Source organism: Sturnira hondurensis, unplaced genomic scaffold (genome assembly GCF_014824575.4).
Source record: "Sturnira hondurensis isolate 20B ecotype Veracruz unplaced genomic scaffold, ASM1482457v3 Scaffold0020374, whole genome shotgun sequence".
NCBI lineage: Eukaryota > Metazoa > Chordata > Mammalia > Chiroptera > Phyllostomidae > Sturnira > Sturnira hondurensis.
In genome coordinates, this window is record NW_028093005.1 from 2,007,758 (window position 1) to 2,015,407 (window position 7,650).

Below are 7,650 nucleotides of genomic sequence, written 5' to 3' on the forward strand. Positions count from 1 at the left end.
GAGGCAAAAAGCAAGCATTTCTTCAGATCACAGAGAGAAGAGAGGTTATGACTTCACAGCACATTTTCCTAAGCACAAAGGGAAAGAAAGTCAGACAAAGCAATGCTTTGGCGACAGATGGTGAGCAAGATCAGTTGGGAGAATCTCATCTGGGGTTGAAAGGAAAAACCGCAGAGATGCCTCTGTCAAGGGTATGATGACTCCCATCTGCCTGGGACATCTTTATCTTCTAGCCTAAAAAGCTTCATCCAGGAGAAGATCAAATGCACAGAGCTCTCACCCTATTCATCTGAGCCAGTATGAGCGTGTCTCAGAAAGCACCAGAATGAAAGCCTTAGCCCAGTCGCCACTAGGCACCAGCTACAGGGAGCAGGGGCTGAAGATGCAGGTGCCCATTTCCATGGCGGCCACTGGGGAGCCGCCCGTGAGTCAGGACCCTGGCAGAGGACAGTCAGCCTCCTCTCAGAGGGCCTGGACGGGGACAGGGAGGTGCAGGGGGACGGGTGGGCAGACCAGGATCCACATTGCAAATGCCAGAATGAGACAGCCACAAACTACCTCTGCCTAGTGGCGGGGTTGGCCAAACCTCAGCCACACCCATGTCCCCAAGACGTGGTGACATCAGGTGCCTCCTGATGTGATACAGTGAGTTAGGCAAAGCATCACTTCTGTGGTCTTCATGAGAAAACATCAGACAAACCCAAACGGAAGAGCATGCTACAAAAGAACTGGCCAGTGAGTGACAGGCAGAACTGTCACAGATTGTAGGAGATTGAATAGGTAGGACTACGGAATACTCCTGGGCTCCTGGACCAGAAAAATGACACCACTGGGAAAAGTGGCAAAATATGAATACAACCTGTAGATTAGTCGAAAACACTGACTCAGCGTCATTTTCCAGTGTCTGTGATGGTGCTGGGGTTGTGTGACACGTCGGCATCAGGGGAAACTAAGGGGAGGGTGTGTGATACCACTCCACACTATTTTCACAATCCTTCTGTAAGTCTGAAGTTATTTCCAAAAAAGCAAAAGAATCTGACCAACAACTTTTTGTCTTTCACTGATTATTTTTTCTGCTGGTATGTCACAGTTGCCGTGGAAATTAGGTAAGATCCTGTCACAGAGCACTCAGCGTGGGGCTTGGTACAAAAGAGGGCGGTCTGTGACGTTCGGCTATTTTGTAAACTCTGAGGCTGGTGCAGTTGACAGGATCAGAGGGGCCAGCACTTCCCAGGTGGTTCCTGCACTGGAAGTGGGGGGAGGGGTGGTGCTCCTTCTGTCTGAAAACTTCCTTTTACACGGGGAGCTTCAAGAAGCTGTTTTAGGAATATGGATTTTGTTTTATCATTCTTAAACTGTATAAGTTACATATACCCTTGTGTGCGCATTTTAGGACTTTTCAAAAGCAGCTGTTTCCTTCACGAGATAAATTTTTATTTTCAAAGGAAACTTGCTATCATTACCCAAAAAGAAAGACCAAGGTCACTAGTCATAAAAATAAAGTTAACTGGCCCTGGCTGGGTGGCGCAGTTGGTTGGGGCATCGTCCTGTACACCAAAAAAGCTGCAGGTGCCACTCCCAGCTGGGGTGCGTACCTGCCGTATTTCGCTGTGTACAATGCACACCCACGTTTTTGTGCATACTGTGCACATTATTATGCCCACGGTATGTCATCGTTACACCCATGTGTAAGGTGCATCCTTAATTTTCCCTTAAAATTTTTACATGGCAAAATAGGTAAGTTTCAGGTTTGTTTCCTGGTAGGGGCACATACAAGAGGCCACTGATTGCTGATTGGTGTTTCGCTTTCTCTCTCTCTCCCTTTCTCCCTCTCTCTCTCTCTTTCAGTAAAAACATATCCTTGGGTGAGGATTTTTTTTTTAAAAGTCAATTGGTAAAGATGAATACAATGACAGCTAGGCACTGCCCGCCCACCAAAGGCTCTGAGCTCCAGACCTCTTTCCTTTTGTGTTAAAAAGGGAAATTAGCAACTGCTAGAGATGCACTGAAGTATATCAGCTTCCAACTGGGACTTCCTCCTTGATGTAGTCAGAGGAGCGAAAGATTTGAAAAGTGAATGAGTTTCCCACTATGTGATTTAGCGCCAGTTAGTGTCTTATCTGTGCACCTTTGAAAATCGTTTCTGGGACCACCTGAAATCCTATCCCGCTCTGGGAAAACACTGCTTTCTTTGAGGCCTCCTGGTGAGGTAGGAAGACCGTGGGGCTGCAGGATGAAAGTCAGAGGCTCAATGAGGACGAAGAGCCGTCCTCAGGGTTAACCCCAGGGGTGGGGAAGCAGCAGTTGTTGTCACAGAACAGAGGTCCGGGGGGGTGGGCAATATTTGGCCCACCCAGGGATGCCAAAAACTGTTACAGAACAACAGCATGCCCCCCCAAGGACAGTTTACTAATACCATTCAGACCACCTACTGGGCTTGTCTGTCCACCACCAGAGGAAAGATGTCTCTCTGTGTGAAAGATTTGTGAAAAGGAAAGGAAAGGTTTGTTTAAAGCTATACAGACTTAAAGTAGTGACCCAATGTTCCCGTTAAAATATCAAAATCTTTTAAAGACGCATACAATCCTTCCTTCTCCCCCTGCCCTAATTCGGGAAAAGAAGCACACATCTGTGTTTCAGGCTGCTGGAACTGTTAGCTGTGTCGCCATCCAGGCAGAATCTCTAATTACTCCAAAGCTATGTGGCACCTTCTCATGGCCCACTGGCAAAGAGTTCTTTCACCCTTCTTCCAGGCAAAGTCTCTCCTGCTTTCCAGGCCACGCAGTCAAAGGGAGCGCCCCAATGCCATGCGGTCCTCTTCTACCAGAGCTGCAGGGGTCTGCAGTCTGGCCAAAACCACATGGTTCTTTCCCTCACATGGCTGAAGAGGGAGTAGGGTCACCCTCTGCCAGAAGCAAGTGGCGATTCTCTGCTTAAGCCGCATGGTGATTTTCTCTACCCCCCGCTGCGAGAGTCCCCAATCTGGCCAAAAGCGTGTGGTTCTTTCCTTCACCTGGCCAAGAGGGGGTCCTCACTCTACCAAAACTGTGTGGCTCTCTCCTTCACATGGCTGCAGGGGTCCCCACTCTGGCAAAGCCGCATGGTGCCCCCCAATGGCTGCTGTGTCTTGGGTTTTAAATCCCCCAGCCTGTCCTCCTTTGCAGCCCCATTTCTGACTCCTTCCACAGTCAGTTACACCTGCCAGCATCCCTGTATTATTCCAAGTTTACTGAGCTGCCACCGTGAGTCTGGGCAGGTGTGGCCCCATGTTGTGCTCCAAGCTCTCACGCAGGTGCTGTAACTTGGGGTACCTGCCCCCAGTCTTGTATGGAAGTCACTTCCATCCCCCTGGCTCAGAGCATGGCCACAGCTATTTACCGTATCTATGAAACCAGTTAAAAGTTACAGCTATATTAAATGACCATGCCAGAGGTTAGCTGCAAAGCCTTTGCTGTACAAAACAGTTCTCAATGGCCTTGCTCCATTTGTCCCTTCCCCAACTCACACCTGTGAGGGGGGGGGACATCTTAATATTTCCTAGACACCTTGAGCTTTGGACCCCATTCCAAATCCCTTTTTTGGGGCCCCCCTCTTGGCTGCACCCCGTTCCATTGTCACATGCTGATGATGGGAGTGAAAATTGGTTCGACTTCTTTGAACACACCCTTCCCTTTGATTTAGTAATTTCTCCATGTAGGTATTTTTCCTACAAATATAATTATGGGTCATTACAGTATTTTTTTTTGGTAATAAAAAGTGACAGAAACAACCTCAATGTCCATCAGTAAGCAGTATACTACACAATAAAAGATTACACAGCCATTAAAAGCATAAGAAACATGTACATGTGCCAATATAAAAAAGTTTCCAACGTTTATTATTTTTATTACACATACTATGTGAAGAAAACAAGCTGCATAGTAGCACACACACCAAACTCCTACATGGGCTTTTTAAAGTGGATGCCAAAGCACATGGCTGACACTCTCTTCTTGGCAGGACCCTTGCTATGACCTAGGAGGCCTTCTCTCCCCGTGCACAAGGGCAACTCTCAAGGAAAGACGGACTGCCCAGCTGCAGAAGAAGAGGCAGCAGTCCCAAACAGTACGATCGGTGCCGTGGTTGTTGGACAAGTCGGTATGGCACGTGCCATCAGCATTCCGGGGAAGTCTCTGGCTGATGAGCTTGCTCTCGTGAATGTTTTGGAAGATAAACTTAAAGAAGAAAAGACGGACCTGCAATGTGGGAGCGTATTTCTTCAGGCACCTAGAACTGCGGCAGACAGAGACTGCTCTGTGACCCCGCTTCTAAGATCGTGGGGTGCGGGGGCTGCAGGGGTTCACCAGCAAGAGGGAGGGAGTCGTCTCAACTTGGTGCAGAGGGAGGTTAATGTCTTCAAATTAATTATTCCTCAGATCATCAAGTACAGCCTTGACTGCATGATAATTGTGGTTTCTGACCCAGCGGATAGTCTCACATGTATTGCCCAGAAAGTAAGTGGATTAAATTACCCAAGCACCGTGTGATTAGGAGGGGATGTAACATCTGCATTCTGCTATATTCAGCTATCTTATGGCTAGAAAACTTGGCACTTGTCCCAACAGCTGCCGTGGATAGATTTTGGGAGGACGTGGTGACTCAAGTGTGGCTGTGTGGAGGGGAGTGAGTGCGACAGGTGTTTCTCTCCAGGAGCTGAATCCAGAAATGGGAGCAGATAACGACGGTGAGAATCGGAAGGAAGTGCAGAAGATGGCGACTGAAAGTGCTTATGAAGTCATCAAACTAGAGCGATACACCAAGCAGGCTATTGGATGAAGTGTGGCTGATCTCCTTGAATCCATGTTGAAAAATTTATCCAGGATTCATCCAGTGTTCAGGTGAAGGAGATATATGGCATTGAGAATTAAATCGTCCCAAGCCTTCCATGTATCCCAAATCCTCGGGGATTAACTAGTGTTATCAACCAGAAACTGAAGGGTGATGAGGTTGCTCAACTCAAGAAAAACATGGGTACCCTGTAGGACACTCAGAAGCACCTCAAAGACCTGTGACTTCAGGCTTCTAGCTGTAGACATTTAAAAACCACAATGTGCCCAGGCTGGTGTAGCTCAGTGGATTGAGCGAGGGCCTGTGAACCATATGATCGTGGTTCGATTCCCAGTCAGGGCACATGCCTGGGTTGCAGGCCAGTTCCCAGCAGGGGACTCACAAGAGGTAACCATACATTGATATTTCTCTCCTTCTCTCCTTCCCTTCCTCTCTAAAGATAAATAAATAAAATCTAAAAAAAAAAAAACCTCGTTAAAAAAATAACTAAAAAAATAAAAAACACAATGTGACTAACTGTGAGCCTTTGGTTTCCACCCATGTCCATGGATCACAGTTTGCTTTTATCTTCCTAAATATGTGAGCCTGGGCTCACAGAATCAGAACTGATGCTCAGTTTAATGCTTACAATATGAGTCCTTGAACAAATAAAATTTACTATTGTTGTGTGGGAAAAAAGTGGATGTGTACATCATATCAGTCAGTTATTGCTGTGTAACAACAACCCCCAAACTCAGGGACATACAAAAATAAGCACTTATTTTCAGACTCAAAGCTGTGTAATCGGCTGAGGCAGCTCTATTTTCCCAGAGTGCAGAGAGGCCGGAGCAGCTCTGATCCACATGTCTGTCATTCTTCTAAGACCAGCCGTCTCCCTGGGGCATACTCCTCTCATGGTCATGGCAGAAGCACAGGGCAGGGTTCCACAAGCCAGCGCATTGTAAATCTTTGCTCATGTCACACCTACTAACACCCCATTAGCCTGAGCAAATTGCGGCCAAGCCCAACATCCATGGGGCCAGGAAGTATGCTCCTGGGAGGAAGGGAGGAGTAAATGTTTGCTGAACAAGTATTCTTAAAAGCTCTAAAAATTATCTATATATGAGATATCAAGTATATATACTTGATATGTCACATTGTATATACGTCCAATGTGCAGAGAGTCTAACAAAAAGCTCACATGAAATTAATACTGGGTTGTGTCTAGGGGGCAGGAGCGGGGGATCACAGTCAGGATGAGAGTGAAGTTTGTCTTTCACCACCCTTCTGCAACGTTTGAATTTTGTATAATTTACATAGTTCATTTTCGCACAAAAATAGTTGGACATCATCTTTACATTGTCTGGTCCATGAGGTATTTATTTTCATACTGATTGTCTTATTTGAGTCTCACGAGATAGAGTGAGGCAGGCAGAAAAGGGATTATGGCCCCACTTTGTGGATGAGAAGGAAACTGAGACCCAGCCATGTAAAGCGGTGACCTGCCCAAGGCCAGAGAGCTGAAAAAGAGCCAAGCCAGGGCTGAAGCCAGATCTGCCTTAGACCAAAACCACCCACCATGGCACGCGGCATGCCGCAGGCCAGTGCCCATGAGCACTGTCCAGTGGACAGTCTGCTCTGTGGATGGCATAGGGATCAAACCCCTCAGTCCCACATGCACTGTGCGGAAGAGACTGAATGCAGATAGCCCCTCAGAGAGCATCTGGTCCAACCTGGCCGTTTCACAGATGAGCAAGGAGAGGCCCAGAATCACAAGGCCGGTCCCTCTGTCTCTCTGTGTCTCAGATGGGACCTTAATAACCACCTGACAGGTTGTCTGGGAGATCAAAGCAGACCATGCATATGAGAGGGGTTTGCACCCCAGAGAGCACACAGCATAACTTTGAGGACTCACGTGCTCCGCGTTCATTCCCTACAGGAGAGCCAAGGGACCGTCCAGGAGTCTATAAACTGACCCACGACGAGGTGGCAGAGTTCTCAGAGGGACAGGCTCTGGGCCTCTGGGCAGAGGGCATCTGCTCACCGGCAGAGCGTGTTAGATTTTGTACAGCGATGTGTTCCGAATTGTCCCGCAGCAGACTTCATGCATGAGCTGGAACTGTGTTTATGCACGCTCCTTCACAGCTCAACACATAGATTGTTCCCTTAGCAGAGCTGTGTCCCAGGGGAAGGGCCCCAGGCGGCTGCAGCGCTAAGAGCTTTGTTCCTCCCGCTCCTTCCCCAGGCGGGTTCCCCCTCATGAGTCTCCTTCCCCACAGTGTCCCCAAAGGACAGCATCCCCTCTCATTACAGTGCACTCTGCTCCCTTGTCATCATCTCTCAGAAGGCAACAAAGAAGTGGGTGGGAGGGAACCAACGGAGGCGCCAGATGCTGGTGAGTGAGCAGAAGTGAGGGGGGCCTGGGAGTCCCGCTTAAGCCATTTTCGACTTTGCATCAAATGGAAATTTCTGTGAGCTGCACTGAAAGCTCCTACAATGACTGATGTCACCAAGTGAGCTCTAGGAACAAACGGATGCTAATTATTTTGTGGAAGGAGAGACAAGTGGAGAATTTAAACAGAGGGTCCGACTACGCAGATGGTGGGAAATCTGAAGGCCTCCCCCTCCACACTCCTACCCCTCCCAAACCTCTGCCCCCACCTCCCACTGTGCTCAGCTGTGAGCAGGGAGCTTAAAGGCCCAAGACTGTGAGATAGCGCTTGGCACAGACCCCACCCAGCCTCTAGCTCTAGGCCCCCATGGCTTTTGCAACTGGGCTTACTGAGGCTCCTTCATGCATGGAAGTCCAGATCCAGGGGAGTGGTATGAAGGTGAGCAGCACCT

At 48.3% G+C, this 7,650-nt stretch overlaps 1 pseudogene; it reads left to right on the forward strand.

The window, feature by feature from the left end:
• Window positions 1-325: 325 nt before the first annotated feature.
• Window positions 326-5,051, forward strand: LOC118975601 (L-lactate dehydrogenase B chain-like; annotated as a pseudogene).
• The last annotated feature ends 2,599 nt before the right edge of the window (window positions 5,052-7,650 follow it).